This window comes from Heptranchias perlo, chromosome 4 (assembly GCF_035084215.1).
Source record: "Heptranchias perlo isolate sHepPer1 chromosome 4, sHepPer1.hap1, whole genome shotgun sequence".
Taxonomy (NCBI): Eukaryota; Metazoa; Chordata; class Chondrichthyes; order Hexanchiformes; family Hexanchidae; genus Heptranchias; species Heptranchias perlo.
In genome coordinates, this window is record NC_090328.1 from 103,611,668 (window position 1) to 103,629,411 (window position 17,744).

Sequence of the window (17,744 nt, forward strand, 5' to 3'; positions counted from 1 at the left end):
GATTACATGCTCAAGTTTCTGGGGCTTGAAATCATGATCTTCTGACTCAGAAGCATGAGTAGGGTTGCCAACCATCCAGTATTGGCCTGGAGTCTCCGGGAATTGAAGGTTAATCTCCAGGACATTACTGCGAGCATCCCTAGAGAAAAATCATAGGGGCATTTAAAAAAGTGTGCTTTTTCATTTTCTTTGAACACTTCTGTTTATTAGGTATAAAAATATTGGAGATGGGAAAAAAGGCTGTTCGACTGACAGTCAAGAATCATCCAATCAGGTAACAAAGAGTGGGAAGGTGGAGCGGCATGAGGCATTGAGTGGCTGGACCGGGGGAGTTAGAGGCAGGAGGTCATGTGATGAAATCTCCAGGAATACATTCAACCCTAGGCATGAGTGCTACCACTGAGTCAAAGCTGACACCTTAGACTCATTTAACTGGAGAAAAGGTATCTGAATTGTTAAATGTAATCAAAATTCTAAATTGAAGCAGGATAGATATTTGAATTTATGAAAAGGATTTGAAGTTCAATTACTTGATGAACTGAACGTGAATTGGGGGACTAGAACTGATCAATGTAATGATAAAATGTGAAAGCTGCCGTCCTTACCCAGTCTGGCCTATGTGTGACACCAGACCCACAGCAATGTGGTTGATTCTTAATCGCCCTCTGAAATGGCCTAGCAAGCCACTCAGTAGTAAAACCTCGCTAAAAAAAGTCATAATAGGAATAAAACCAGACGGACCACCCGGCATCGGACCACGAGGCACCAGACACAACAAAGGCAAACCAAGCCCCGTCGACCCTGCAAAGTCCTCCTCAATAACATCTGGGGACTTGTACCAAAATTGGGAGAGCTGTCCCACAGAATACTCAAACAACAGCCTGACATATCCTGACATAGCCATACTCGCAGAATCATACCTTTCAGCCAACATCTCAGACTCTTCCATCACCATCCCTGGCTATGTCCTGTCCCACCGGCAGGACAGGCCCACCAGAGGTGGCGGTGCAGTGATTATACAGTCAGGAGGGAGTGACCCTGGGAGTCCTCAATATTGACTCCGGACCCCATGAAATCTCATGGCATCAGGTCAAACATGGGCAAGGAAACCTCCTGCTGATTACCACCTACTGCCCTCCCTCAGCTGATGAATCAGTGCTCCTCCATGTTGAGCACCACTTGGAGGAAGCACTGAAAGTAGCAAGGGCACAGAATGTACTCTGGGTGGGGGACTTCAATGTCCATCACCAAGAGTGGCTTGGTAGCACCATTACTGACTGTGCTGGCCGAGTCCTGAAGGACACAGCTGCCAGACTCGGCCTGCGGCAGGCGGTGAGCAAACCAACACGAGGGAAAAACCTACTGGACCTCGCCCTCACCAATCTACCTGCCGCAGATCCATCTGTCAATGACAGCATTGGTAGGAGTGACCACCGCACAGTCCTTGTGGAGATGAAGTCCCGTCTTCACACTGAGGACACCATCCAACGTGTTGTGTGGCACTACCACCGTGCTAAATGGGATAGATTCAGAACAGATCTAGCAGCTCAAAACTGGACATCCATGATGCGCTGTGGGCCATCAGCAGCAGCAGATTTATATTGCAGCACAATCTGTAACTCATGGTCCGGCATATTCCTCACTCTACCATTACCAACAAGCCAGCGGATCAACCCTGGTTCAATGAGGAGTGTAGAAGAGCATGCCAGGAGCAGCACCAGGCGTACCTAAAAATGAGGTGTCAACCTGGTGAAGCTAAAACACAGGACTACATGCATGGTAAACAACCGAAACAACATGCTATAGACAGAGCTAAGCGATTCCACAACCATCGGATCAGATCAAAGCTCTGCAGTCCAGCCACATCCAGTCGTGAATGGTGATGGACAATTAAACAACTAACGGGAGGAGCAGGGTCTGTAAACATCCCCATCCTCAATGATGGCGGAGTCCAGCACGTGAGTGCAAAAGACAAGGCTGAAGCATTTGCAACCATCTTCAGCCAAAAGTGCCGAGTGGATGATCCATCTCGGCCTCCTCCTGATAGCCCCACCATCACAGAAGCCAGTCTTCAGCCAATTCGATTCACTCCACGTGATATCAAGAAACGGCTGAGTGCACTGGATACAACAAAGGCTATGGGTCCCGACAACATCCCAGCTGAAGTAGTGCTGAAGACTTGTGCTCCAGAACTAGCTGCGCCTCTAGCCAAACTGTTCCAGTACAGCTACAAAACAGGCATCCACCCGACAATGTGGAAAATTGCCCAGGTATGTCTTGTCCACAAAAAGCAAGACAATTACCGCCCTATCAGTCTACTCTCAATCACCAGCAAAGTGATGGAAGGTGTCGTCGACAGTGCTATCAAGTGGCACTTACTCACCAATATCCTGCTCACCGATGCTCAGTTTGGGTTCCGCCAGGACTACTCAGCTCCAGACCTCATTACAGCCTTGGTCCAAACATAGACAAAAGAGCTGAATTCCAGAGGTGAGGTGAGCGTAACCACCCTTGACATCAAGGCAGCATTTGACCGAGTGTGGCACCAAGAAGCCCTAGTAAAATTGAAGTCAATGGGAATCAGGGGGAAAACTCCAGTGGCTGGAGTCATACCTAGCACAAAGGAAGATGGTAGTGGTTGTTGGAGGCCAATCATCTCAGTCCCAGGACATTGCTGCAGGAGTTCCTCAGGGCAGTGTCCTAGGCCCAACCATCTTCAGCTGCTTCATCAATGACCTTCCCTCCATCATAAGGTCAGAAACGGGGTTGTTCGCTGATGATTGCAGAGTGTTCAGTTCCATTCGCAACCACTCAGATAATGAAGCCCGCGTGCAGCAAGACCTGGACAACATCCAGGCTTGGGCTGATAAGTGGCAAGTAACATTCACGCCAAACAAGTGCCAGGCAATGACTATCTCTAACAAAAGAGAATCTAACCACCTCCCCTTGACAGTCAACACCATTACCATCGCCGAATCACCCACCATCAACATCCTGGGTGTCACCATTGACCAGAAACTTAACTGGATCAGCCATATAAATAATGTGGCTACAAGATCAGGTCAGAGACTGGGTATTCTGTGGCGAGTGACTCACCTCCTGACTCCCCAAAGCCTTTGCACCATCGACAAGGCACAAATCTGGAGTGTGATGGAATACTCTCCACTTGCCTGGATGAGTGCAGCTCCAACAACACTCAAGAAGCTTGACACCATCCAGGACAAAGCAGCCCGCTTGATTGGCACCCCATCCACCACCCTAAACATTCATTCCCTCCACCACCGACGCACAGTGGCCACAGTATATACCATCCACAGGATGCACTGCAGCAACTCGCCAAGGCTTCTTCGACAGCACCTCACAAACCCACGACCCCGACCACCTAGAAGGACAAAGGCAGCAGGTACATGGGAACAACACCACCTGCACGTTCCCGTCCAAGTCACACACCATCCTGACTTGGAAATATATCGCCGTTCCTTCATCGTTGCTGGGTCAAAATCCTGGAACTCCCTTCCTAACGGCACTGTGGAAGAACCTTCACCACACGGACTGCAGTGGTTCAAGAAGGCAGCTCATCACCACCTTCTCAAGGGCAATTAGGGATGGGCAATAAATGCTGGCCTTGCCAGCGAAGCCCACATCCCATGAACGAATTAAAAAAAAGAATTTAAAATAGTTTACTTGACAAGAGAAAGGGAAGTATGCTTCTGTGACACTATTTTCATTTAAACTCTACTCATGAGAATGATTTTCAGGTCTAATGCAATGCAGTATTATCAAAATAATTAGTACTATAACTTGAGTATTTCCAAGGGACTAGAATTCGAAATTGAATTAAGGAAAAGGAAAGTAATTCCTATTTATATTTCTATTTGGAAAAGAAAAAATATGAAAGTTAAGAGAAGTGAAATTGAATTTTAAAAGATCAGTGCTTTAACTTGCCATCGAAAGTAGAATTTTAATTTATGTTGAGAAAGGGGAATTCAAAATTCAAATAAAGAAATTTGTGACTTCAATTGGAATTGAGAAAAAAAGCTGCATAATAAAGTGCCAGTTGGCATATAGCAAGTGATCGAACAATATGGGCAGGTCAAGGAGAACTTGCATTACAACAACTAGCATTTATATTGCGCATTTAACGTAGCAAAACATCCCAAGGTACTTCACAGGAGCGTAATCAGACAAAAACTGACAAAAAGCCAAAGGAGGAGACATTAGGACAGGTGACCAAAAGTTTGGTCAGAGAGGTAGGTTTTAAAGAGTTTCTTAAAGGAGGAGAGAGGTTTAAGGAGGGAATTCCAGGGCTTAGGGCTTAGAAGGTTAAAGACACAGTCGCCAATGTTGGGTTGAAGGGAGTAGGGGATGCACAAGATGCTAGAGTTGGAGGAATGCTGAGTTCTCGGAGGGTTGTAGGGCTGAAGGATGTTACAGAGGTAGGGAGGGGCGAGGCCATAGAGGGATTTGAACACGAGGTTGAGAATTTTAAAATCGAGGCGTTGGTGGACCTGGAGCCAACATAGGTCAGAACGTAGGTCATAGCGGCCTGAACAAATGGTAGCGAGGGTTCAACCGAATGATTACCTCTGCAATACTTGAGGGAGTTCTGCAATCATTCCTAAAATACCCGTTCCAATGGACATGTGGAGAAGGCGCCAAAGTCCCTACATCAACTGTTTTAATTATAGAAACAATTTAAATTTAGTTTCCTCCTTTTATCTTGAACATTAACCTTATTTTAGTAAGTCTTATGAAAAGTAATTTTAGTATTGCGTTCCCTCATTTTATTTTGCCCTGGAAAATAACTTAAAATTGTAGTTTTCTTCCCTCCTTTTTTTTTAGTTTTTAATGCATGGAGATGTTATGAATGTTGTGTCACTTCTTACACAATTCAGAAGGCCACAAGCAATGTTGAGAAACAAACTGGGGCTGAACGAAAGCCTTTATTCATGTTTCAATTTTCTCCAAAAGCTCCAAAAGTTGTAGATTGGATTAGTTCACCTAATAATTTTTTTTAAATTGGTAGTTTCTCTTGACTGGTCATTCAGGATGGATTGTTTTCACAAGTCCTTATTAATTGACAACGAGAATGCTGATGGTGAAAGTATGATTGAAAAATTGTGACATCAGGGAGTAAGGTGAATGTAAATGGGAAATGCTTGCTATACACAAGATTTTTGATATATATAATAAATATAAAACATTACATCTAGCACATTTATCAAAAACCATAAATGCAAACTTCAGTGTCATAGTCTCTCAAAGTTGATATTCATAAAACAACAGCGAATCACATCAGTAAGTAGCAAGCAGGAATGGGAACCACCAATCATGAAGTTTAAAATACTAATTCTCAAAAAGATGCAAATCAACAACAGCTACGGGAAAAAAACTATTTAAATCATTCCAAAGTATCTTTTGAAAATCCTCTCAGCTAGCATTTTTGGTTCTCCACTAAACTACTGTATAAGACTTGCACTACAGATCTAAGAAAGGCTCACACTCTAGACATGTTAACCTTCAATATTTATTGATCATATACGTGATTAGAAGTAAGCGAATACATCTATTATACTTACAAGTAGGATATCCATCAGGGGCCAAGAAAGTCACCGATCCAGGCTAGTTGTTGATCAGAAATAACCCACGAAGATACAATGCATTTGACATTTATACTTTAACCATAACATACATACATTTGGTTATAAAATATGATGTAACCCTAGCACCATGTGTTATTCCTTTGTCTGAAAACTCACTCAAACCAGATTTGTCCTGCTCTGCAGTACATCACTTCACCAGTTTGGCACAAAACCATTAGACAGGAGGCCCAATAAGACCATAAGAGATAGGAACAGGAGCCTGCTCCGCCATCCAATGAGATCATGGCTGATCTGATTTTTACCTCAAATTCACTTTGCCTTGCTGTTCAAAAATTTGTCTAACTCAGCCTTGAATGTATTCAATGACTCAGCCTCCACAGCTTTTTGGGGCAAAGAATTCCAAAGATTCACGACCCTCTGGGAGAAGAAATTCCTCCTCATTTCCATCTTAAACGGGCGATCCCTTATTCTGAGACTATGCCCCCTAGTTTTAGATTCCCCCATGAGGGGTAACATCCTCCCAGCATCTACCCTATCGAGTCCCCTCAGAATCTTGTATGTTTCAATAAGATCTCCTCTCATTCTTCTAAACTCCAATGAGTATAGACCCAACCTGTTCAATCTTTCCTCATAAGACAACCCTTCCATACCCGGAATCAACCTAGTGAACCTTCTCTGAACTGCCTCCAATGCAAGTATATCCTTCCTTAAATAAGGGCACCAGAACTGTACACAGTACTCCAGGTGTGGTCTCACCAGCACCCTGTACAGTTGTAGCATGACTTCCTTGCTTTTATACTCCATCCCCCTAGAAATAAAGGCCAATATTCCGTTTGCCTTCCAGATTACCTGCTGCACCTGTATGTTGACTTTTTGTGTTTCATGTACGAGGACACCCAGATCCCTCTGTACCGCAGCATTTTGCAGTATTTCTCCATTCAAATAATATTTTGCTTTTTTATTTTTCCTCCCAAAGTGGATGACTTCACATTTTCCCACATTATATTCCATCTGCCAAATTTTTGTCCATTTGCTTAACCTGTCAATATCCCTTTGCAGACACGTTGTGTCCTCATTGCAACTTGCTTTTCCACCTATCTTTGTATCATCAGCAAATTTGGTCACAAGACACTCTGCTCCTTCATCCAAGTCATTGATATATATTGTAAATAGTTGAGGCCCCAGCACTGAGCACTGCGGCACCCCACTAGTTACAGATTGCCATTTGGAAAGTGAACCTTTTATCCTGACTCTTTGTTTTCTGTTAGTTAGCCAATCCGCTATCCATGCCAGTATATTACCCCCAACACCATGAGCTCTTATCTTGTGCAGTAATCTTTTATGTGGCACCTTATCGAATGCCTTTTGGAAATCCAAATATACTGCATCTATTGGTTCCCCTTTGTCCACCCTGCCTGTTACTTCCTCGAAGAACTCTAATAAATTTGTCAGACACGATTTCCCCTTCATAAAACCGTGTTGACTCTCCTTGATTGTATTATGAGTCTCCAAATGTCCTGCTACTATTTCCTTAATAATGGATTCTAGCATTTTCCCAATGATAGATGTTAGGCTAACTGGTCTATAGTTACTTGCTTTCTGTCTCACTCTTTTCTTGAATAGGGGAGTTACGTTTGCGGTTTTCCAATCCGCTGGGACCTTTCTAGAATCTAGTGAATTCTGGAAGATTACAACCAATGCATCCACTATCTCTGTAGCTACTTCCTTAAAGACCCTCGGATGCAAGCCATCAGGTCCAGGGGACTTGTCAGCCTTTAGACACATTAGTTTACCTAGTACTTTTTCTCGAGTGATAGTGATTGTTTTTAGTTCCTCCCTCCCCTTTGCCCCCTGATTTTCTACTATTATTGGTATGTTATTAGTGTCTTCTACTGTGAAGACAGATAGAAAATATCTGTTCAATTCCTCTGCCATTTCCTTGTTTTCCATTATTATTTCCCCAGTGTCATCCTCTAAGGGACCAATGTTGACTTTAGCTCCCCTCTTCCTTTTTACATACTTATAGAAGCTTTTACTGTCAGTTTTTATATTTCTTGCTAGTTTACTCTCATAATTTATTTTCTCCCTCTTTATTATTCTTTTAGTCATCCTTTACTGGTTTTTAAAGTTTTCCCAATCTTCAGGCTTACCAGTAATCTTTGCTATGCTGTATACTTTTTCTTTTAACCTGATACCATCCTTTACTTCCTTAGTTAGCCCTGGTTGGTTCACCCTTTTTGTGGTCTTTCCTCCTCACAGGGATATATTTTTGTTGCGAGTCATAAAATATCTTTTTAAATGTTTGCCACTGCTTATCCACCATCATACCATCTAATCTGTTTACCCAGTCCACTTTAGCCAATTCCACCCTTATTCTTTTATAATTGCCCTTATTTAATTTTAATACAGTAGTTTCAGACCCAAGGTCCTCACTCTCAAACTGGATGTGAAATTCTATCATGTTATGATTACTGCTTCCCAAGGGATCCTTTACTTTGAGATCATGAATTAATCCTGTTTTATTACCCATTACCAGATCCAAAATGGCCTGTTCCCTGGTTGGTTCCCTAACATATTGGTCTAAGAAATAGTCCCTTTAAAATACATGAACTCCTTGTCAGGGCTGTTTTTGCCAATTTGATTTGTCCATTCTATGTGAAAGTTAAAATCGCCCATGATTATTGCATTACCTCTTTTACAAGCCCCCCTTATTTCCTGATTAATATTTTGCCCTACAGTGTAGCTACTGTTAGGGGGCCTATATACTACTCCCACCAGTGATTTCTTTCCCTTGCTATTTCTTACCTCCACCCAAATTGATTCGACATCTTGATCTTCTGAGCCAAGATCATTTCTCACTATTATACCAATTTCATCCTTTATCAACAGAGCTACCCCACCACCTTTACCTTTTCTCCTATCCTTCCTAAATGTTAAATAACCCTGATATTTAGCTCCCAACCTTGGTCACCTTGCAACCACGTCTCTGTAATGGCCATGAAATCATACCCATTTGTTTCTATTTGTGCCATCAATTCATCTATCTTATTACGAATGCTCAGTGCGTTCAGATAAAGAACCTTTAATTTTGTCTTTTTACCATTCTTTCCTACCCCGGCCCCATTTGCTAGTGCACTCTTATGTTTGTACGCTCTGTCCCTTCCTGATACATTGTGTTTATCATTACCCCCATCACTTTCCTGTACTACTTCCTTGTCTTTTCTCTTTATCAATCTAAACTTCGCCCCACCTGAGCCCTCCGTCCTCTATTTAGTTTAAAGCCTTCTCTACCACCCTAGTTATTCAGTTTGCCAGAACACTGGTCCCAGCATGGTTCAAGTGAAGCCCGTCCCAACGGAACAGCTCTCTCTTTCCCCAGTACTGGTGCCAGTGCCCCATGAATCGAAACCCACTTCTCTCACACCAATCTTTGAGCCACGCATCCATCTCTCTGATCTGATTTACCCTGTGCCAATTTACTCGTGGCTCAGGTAATAATCCAGAGATTATCACCTTTGTGGTTCTGCTTTTTAATTTAGTCCCTAGCTGCTCAAACTCCCTCAGCAGAACCTCTTTCTTAGTCCTACCTATGTCGTTGGTAGCTACGTGGACCACGGCAACTGGATCCTCCCCCTCCCAGTTTCTCTCCAGCCCTGAGGAGATGTCCTTAACCCTGGCACGGGTAGGCAACACAGCCTTCGGGACTCTCGCCTTTGGCTGCAGAGAACAGTATCTATCCCTCTAACTACTCCAACCACATTCCTTTTTACTCCCCCAACTTGAATGGCCCCCTGAACCACGGTGCCGTGGCCAGTTTGCTCATCCTCCCTGCAGTCCCCGCACTTGTCCACAAGGGCTGCAAGAACCTCACATCTATTGGACAAGTGCAGAGGCTGAGGCTCCTGCAATGCTACCTCCTGGATCCCCATACTTGCCTCACTCGCAGTCACATCCTCCTGTCCCTGACCACTTGCCAATTCTACAGTATTTAGACTGCCTCCTGGATCAAAGTGTCCAGGTAACTTTCTCCCTCCCTGATGCCTCGCAACGTCTGCAGCTCGGACTCCAGCTCCTCAACTCGGAGCCGAAGTTCCTCGAGCTGCAGACACTTACCGCAGATGTAGTCGCTCTGGACAAAACTGTCCAGTAGCTCCCACATATTGCAGCTGCAACACATCCCCTGCCCTGTCATAACTATTTTATTATTTAATTAATTACTACAATGCCAATCAAATTATTTTTAGGTTGAACCAAGTACTGGCCTTGTTTAATTTATTAAATTAAGTTTAGTTTTTTTTTTAAAAAGTTTAGTTTTATGCTATAAGTTACTAAGCCCACAGTCCTAAGAAGAAAACAGAAGAGATACTCACCACCAACCACTGCAGTTTGGTTTTGTTGTTGCGTGACCCGCTCTCGGTACGCTCCGCTCTGCTGTCTAAACAAATGGACCTCACCCCTTACTGCACCGAATCCCCTCACTCACCAAATTCCCAATTATAGACTCTGTTGAAACCAGACTCTGTCAATAGCTGCTACTCTGTGTGTTAGTAAAACCCTTCTGAATTTATGCTAGCTAGAATGCCAATCACCTGAGTCAGCCCTAGCTGACAGTAGATTACCAGTTCCAACCATTCACCTAATTAACTAGGTGACCAACTGCCACTTCAGGCTGCTTGTTTACCACTAACTGAAAACTGCAAGTTAAGATTAAATTTAAGTTCAATGCTTGATGCCAAACTTAGATAAAGATCAACCCTTAAAAATCCCCTCACTCACCAAATTCCTAATTATAGACTCTGTCGAAACCAGACTCCGTTGATAGCTGCTACACCGTGCTCCCTCACTCTCTTATTCAGGGTTACTTCATCTTGTTTCTCAGTACTTTTCCACTCCTAAAATCGTGATATATTTTTCATTTAAGAGTCTATTGCCTAAACCAAGATCTCCAGGAATACAGTTAATTACTTATACACCAGCTGCCTTATCTTTCTCAGGCTATCTGTTCTGGACAGAGATGATTCTGGCATATGCTGTACTCTTGCTTTCTCTCGCGATATATATGTGTGTGTGTGTGTGTGTGTGTGTGTGTGTGTGTGTGTACATGTACCAATTAACCCACGATGTTCCTTACCCATATCAGGCTGTTAACATGTTATATTATACGCTATCCTAACTATACCTCATAGGCCATTCAGCCCCTCGAGCCTGTTCCACCATTCAATTGGAACATGGCTGATCTGTACCTCAACTCCATTTACCTGCCACTGTTCCATATCCCTTGATACTCTTACCTAACAAAAATCTATCAATCTCAGTCTTGAAAATTTCAATTGACCCAGCATCCATAGCGTTTTGGGAGAGAGAGTTCAAGATTTCCACTACCCTTTATGTGAAAAACTGCTTCCTGATTTCACTCCTAAACAGCCCAGGTCTAATTTTAAGAGTGGGCTCCCTTGTTTTGGATTCCCCCACCAGAGGAAATAATTTCTCTGTATCTACCCTATTGAATCCCATTATCATTTTAAAGACCTCAATTACATCGCCCCTCAATCTCCTAAACTCAATGGAATATCAACAAAGTTTATTCAACCTGTCCTTATAATTTAACCCTTTAAGCCCTGGTATCATTCTGGTGAATCTGCATTGTACCCAATCCAAAGTCAATGAGGTTAGAGATTAATCTTGAGATAGTTGAGAAATCCAATTTATGCAAAAGAATCACTTATATTCAATTCCATTTTATATTAAGTTCTGTAATTAAATCTTAAAGACTGCAAAAGCAACTAAGAGTACAATATCTGTACAAGAGATATTCTCGAAGGCCAGCTGGCACATGTTTACATTTAGATTCACGTTATCACTCAAAACTGGAGACTCAATAGCGTTGGTTTGGTGGCATGGCTCCTTTTGTGTCATGCTGACCCTAAAACTCCAATGTTTTTCAATACAAGTCGAGACCATAAGATGTCAGAATAGAGAACGAGAGTGGGTAAAGAGTTATGGAATGCCAAGACCTGTAGAATTAGCGCAGCTAGCAACAGTATAAATGGTGTAAAAACAAGATGAAGTAACCATGGGAAATAATGAAGGGAGACATCTGGAGGATTGAGCTGTAATGTGTGTATCTTCTGCAGCAAAGCTTCCTTTGTAACCTCAGCTGTTGGTCATGAGTATGTGTAACATTAAACTTTTAATAAATCTGCAAGCGTTTTTGACTTTGTCTTTGAATTCGTTATTAATATAGACACAAGACTGCAGCCTATTGTCTATATTATTACAAAATTCACCTTTCCTAAGGTTCGGTGCCCAAAACTGAATGCAGTACTCCAGATGGAGTCTGACTAAAGCTCTGCACAACTGAAGCATAACTTCCTCATTTTTGAATTTCAACCCCTTTGAGATAAAAGCCAACATTCCATTAGCCTTTTTGATTACTTTTTTCATGCTCAGATTACACCAAGATATGAGTTGGCAGAAAGACCTAGAGGTGATAAATATATCCCCAAGCATGAAGCCATGCCTGTTTTATTATTGAGTTTTGGATGGTTTGAGGACTGCAATGCTCGCAGTTAAGTAGTAAAGTAGCCAGCCTTCTATCCAAACCTCTACAAACTGTAAGGAAGAACACATGAAAACTGCCCTATTACGAGGTTCAAAGCATTCTTAAATGTTAAATATCTTAAAGCCAAAATAAGGCCACAATACCAGTATGGAGTAGAGGGTCCAAGTCCTCCAACATATAACTCAATGTAGAACATGCTAGGCAGTAGGGACAAAATGATTTTATATATGTGTGCGGACTACACAGTGTGCTGCTGAGAGTTTGGTAAGTGTGGGAGTTCGGTGAAGTGGGGGAAGGAGGTTCTGCTTTGCCTTGCTTTTCCGAACTTTTCCCGCAGAGCGGCAGTGGATCTGAGAGTAGAAGACTGAGATTGCGGATTAAAAGCAGCAGCAGACCGACAACAAGAGACAACTACTGTGCGACATCACAGGTGAGGCAGGAGAGTCCGAGAGGTGAGCAGAGTATAAAAGGGGAGACCTAGAGCGGGAAGAGAGTCTAACAGTCTAAGGCAAGTCATGGCAGCACAGCTCGCACCCGTGATATGCTCCTCCTGCACTATGTGGGAAGTCATGGACACTACCAGTGTCCCTGGCGACCATGTGTGCAGGAAGTGTGTCCAGCTGCAGCTACTGGCTAACCGTCTTTCGGAGCTGGAGCTGCGGGTGGATTCACTGTGGAGCATCCGCGATGCTGAGACTATCGTGGATAGCACGTTCAGTGAGGTGGTCACACCGCAGGTAAAGAATACGCAGGCAGAAAGGAAATGGGTGACCGCCAGGCAGAGTAAAAGGACTAGGCAGGTAGAGCAGGAGTCCCCTGGGGCCATCTCCCTCTCAGATATTCTGCTTTGGATGCTGTTGGGGGTGATGGCTTATCAGGGGAAAGCAGCAAGAGCCAGGTTCGAGGCACCACGGGTGGCTCTGCTGCACAGGAGGGGAGGAAGAAGAGTGGCAGGGCTATAGTGATAGGGGATTCAATTGTAAGGGGAACAGATAGGCTTTTCTGCGGCCGCAAACGTGACTCCAGGATGGTATGTTGCCTCCCTGGTGCTAGGGTCAAGGATGTCACGGAGCGGCTACAGGGCATTCTGGAGGGGGAGGGTGAACAGCCAGTAGTCGTGGTCCATATTGGTACCAACAACATAGGTAAAAAAAGGGATGAGGTCCTGCAAGGTGAATTTAAGGAGTTAGGAGATAAATTAAAAAACAGGACTTCAAAGGTAGTGATTTCAGGATTACTACCGGTGCCACGTGCTAGTGAGTATAGGAACAGGAGAATAGACCGGATGAATGCGTGGCTGCAGGGATGGTGTAGGAGGGAGGGATTTAGATTCCTGGGACATTGGGACCGGTTCTGGGGAAGGTGGGACCTGTACAAGCGTGACGGGTTACACCCGAGCAGGACCGGGACAAATGTCCTCGCGGGGGTGTTTGCTAGTGCTGTTGGGGAAGGTTTAAACTAGAGTGACAGGGGGATGGGAACCTGAGCGGGGAGTCAGAAGGGAATAAAGTTGAGAGCAGCAAGAGAGGGGAAGACCCAGGGGAAATCTGCAATACAAATAGTACAAATAGTTGTTCAAGAACAAGTGAAAGGGAAAAGCATAGAGCAGCGGAAAGAAAGTGTACTTTAGGCACTACAAATAAAATGAAAACTAGAAGACGTAAGGCGATTAACCCAGCATCAAAGCTGTGGCAGGGGGTTGGGAACCTGAGCAGGGAGACAGAGGAAAGCGTATCAGGAAGGGACAGAAGGTATGGAGTAAAAGGTAAAGTGTTAAAAAAGGAAAAAGCAGGAACTAAGTGTCACAAAACATATTTGAAAGTTCTTTATCTGAATGCACGTAGCATTCGTAACAAAATGGACGAGTTAACGGCACAAATAACGACGTATGGGTATGATCTTGTGGCCATTACAGAAACATGGCTGCAGGGTGACAACGACTGGGAATTAAATATGCCAGGGTATTTAACAATCAGGAAGGACAGGCAGGAAGGAATGGGAGGTGGGGTGGCTATGTTAATAAGGGAAGGAATCACTGTAATACAGAGAAAAGATATTGGGACAAAGGATCAGGATAATGAAACAGTTTGGGTAGAGATAAGGAATAATAAGGGGCAAAAAACACTCGTGGGCGTAGTATATAGGCCTCCTAATAGTTGCAACTCTGCTGGAAGAAGTATTAATCAGGAAATAGTCGAGGCATATAATAAGGGAACAGCTATAATTATGGGGGATTTTAACTATCATATTAACTGGACAAATCAAATTGGGCAGGGCAGCCTTGAGGAAGAGTTTATTGAGTGTATTAGGGATGGATTTCTTGAGCAGTATGTAACTAATCCTACAAGGGGGCATGCAACCTTGGACCTGGTCCTGTGTAATGAGCCAGGATTAATTAATAATGTCCTAGTTAAAGATCCCCTTGGAATGAGTGACCGTAACATGGTTACATTCCATATCCAATTAGAGGGTGAGAAGGTTGGTTCTCAAACAAGCATACCGAGCTTGAATAAAGGAGACTATGATGGTATGAGAGCGGAATTGATTAAAGTGGACTGGGAAAATAGTTTAAAGGGTAAGACGGTACATGAACAGTGGTGTTCATTTAAGGAGTTATTTTACAGCTTTCAAAAAATATATATTCCACTGAGGAAAAAAGGGTGTAAAAGAAATGACAGCCATCCGTGGCTAAGTAAAGAAATTAAGAATAGTATCTGACTAAAAACAAGGACATATAAGGTAGCCAAACTTAGTGGGAGGATAGAAGATTGGGAAGTCTTCAAAAGACAGCAAAAAGTAACAAAAGGATTGATTAAGAAAGGGAAGATAGATTATGAAAATAAATTAGCAAAAAATATAAAAACAGATAGCAAGAGTTTCTATAGTGATATAAAAAGAAAAAGGGTGGCTAAGGCAAACGTAGGTCCTTTAGAGGATGAGACCGGGAAATTAATGGTGGGAAACATGGAGATGGCAAAAATGCTGAACAAATATTTTGTTTCAGTCTTTACGGTAGAGGATACTAAGAATATCCCAACACTGGACAAACAGGGGGCTCTAGGGGGGGAGGAGCTAAATACGATTAAAATCACTAAGGAATTGGGACTCAGTAAATTAATGGGACTCAAGGCGGATAAATCCCCTGGACCTGATGGCTTACATCCTAGGGTCTTGAGGGAAGTGGTAGTAGGGATTGTGGATGCTTTGGTAATAATTTTCCAAAATTCTCTGGACTCGGCAATGGTCCCGGCAGATTGGAAAACTGCTAATGGAACACCCTTATTTAAAAAGGGTAGTAGGCAGAAGGCTGGAAATTATAGACCAGTTAGCTTAACATCTGTGGTGGGTAAAATTTTGGAGTCTATTATTAAGAAGACAGTAGCGGAACATTTGGATAAACATAATTTAATAGGACAAAGTCAGCATGGCTTTACGAAGAGGAAGTCATGTCTGACAAATTTGCTTGAGTTCTTTGAGGATATAACATACAGGGTGGATAAAGGGGAACCAGTGGACGTAGTGTATTTGGACTTCCAGAAGGCATTCGACAAGGTGCCACATAAAAGATTATTGCTCAAGATAAAGAATCACTGGATTGGGGTTAATATTCTGGCATGCGTGGAGGATTGGTTATCTAACAGGAAGCAGAGAGTTGGGATAAATGGTACATTCTCGGACTGGCAACCTGTAGCCAGTGGTGTTCCGCAGGGGTCGGTGCTGGGTCCCCAACTCTTTACAATCTATATTAACGATTTGGAGGAGGGGACCGAGTGTAACATATCAAAGTTTGCAGATGATACAAAGATGGGAGGGAAAGTAGAGAGTGAGGAGGACATGGACAGGCTGGGTGAGTGGGCGGAGATTTGGCAGATGCAATACAATATTGGAAAATGTGAGGTTATGCACTTTGGCAGGAAAAATCAGAGAGCAAGTTATTATCTTAATGGCGAGAAACTGGAAAGTACTGCAGTACAAAGGGATCTGGGGGTCCGAGTACAAGAAAATCAAAAAGTTAGTTTGCAGGTGCAGCAGGTGATCAAGAAGGCCAACGGAATGTTGGCTTTTATTGCTAGGGGGATAGAATATAAAAACAGGGAGGTATTGCTGCAGTTATATAAGGTATTGGTGAGACTGCACCTGGAATACTGCATACAGTTTTGGTCTCCATACTTAAGAAAAGACATACTTGCTCTCGAGGCAGTACAAAGAAGGTTCACTCGGTTAATCCCGGGGATGAGGGGGTGGACATATGAGGAGAGGTTGAGTAGATTGGGACTCTACTCATTGGAGTTCAGAAGAATGAGAGGCGATCTTATTGAAACATATAAGATTGTGAAGGGGTTTGATCGGGTGGATGCGGTGAGGATGTTCCCAAGGATGGGTGAAACTAGAACTAGGGGGCATAATCTTAGAATAAGGGGCTGCTCTTTCAAAACTGAGATGAGGAGAAACTTCTTCACTCAGAGGGTAGTAGGTCTGTGGAATTTGCTGCCCCAGGAAGCTGTGGAAGCTACATCATTAAATAAATTTAAAACAGAAATAGACAGTTTCCTAGAAGTAAAGGGAATTAGGGGTTACGGGGAGCGGGCAGGAAATTGGACATGAATTTCGATTTGAGGTTAGGATCAGATCAGCCATGATCTTATTGAATGGCGGAGCAGGCTCGAGGGGCCGATTGGCCTACTCCTGCTCCTATTTCTTATGTTCTTATATATTGGGGCATTTTCTGTACAGAATGTTGGCCTAATACTGGAATACCCTCTACATCATGGGTGGCTCATGTACTGCTGTCAAATGTCTCAGTACTACTGTAGCAAAGATGAAGGAGTCAACCATAACTAGCGCCTCAAGGTCAAAACTTCAAGAAGCCATTCCATTAGCAAAAACAGAAAAACTGGGGACCAGCTGGATGAAGTCTTTAAGTCCCATCACCCTCAGAATACCATAAAAAAATCCACTCCACATAAAAACTTTTAAGTATTAAGGGTGCGGACAATATATTCAAATGTATTAAGCAAGCATTGAATAGAGTTGACAGCGCACGTTCATTGAAAACCAAACTGATCTATCAGATTAGACGCAGTTTATCAAATTACTAAGATGAATTTTGCTGGTATGTGACAAAAGTAGTTCATAAACAAGATCGCACATCTTGAGAGTTTTATCCATTTTGAGCATTACAAAATTATTTCAAGGGTCGGTGCAACTGTGAGAGTATTGTGTACCTTACTGCAGAGGTGTCCAAGGTTCTGTCCTTGCCGGTTGCACTAGTGCATGCCACAGAGTCTCGGGGCCTACATATAAAGTTCAAGCCCACATTCCCATTAGTTTGCATATATCTCAAGTTGCTGATACCAAGCAAATTTTGTATGTTAGGATGTATCCACCAATGTGGAAACAGTGCCAAAAACAAAGTACTTTCCAAATCTCCAACCCAACAATACTCAGATAAGAAATATAAGCATAAATAGGATTGAACTGCCTGAATTGCAAGGGCTAGATTGCTATCCCCAAAGGATCATTCTCTTCCCAGACTTAGAAGAGCTTTATCTTGGGTCAGAGAAAATTTCTATATTATA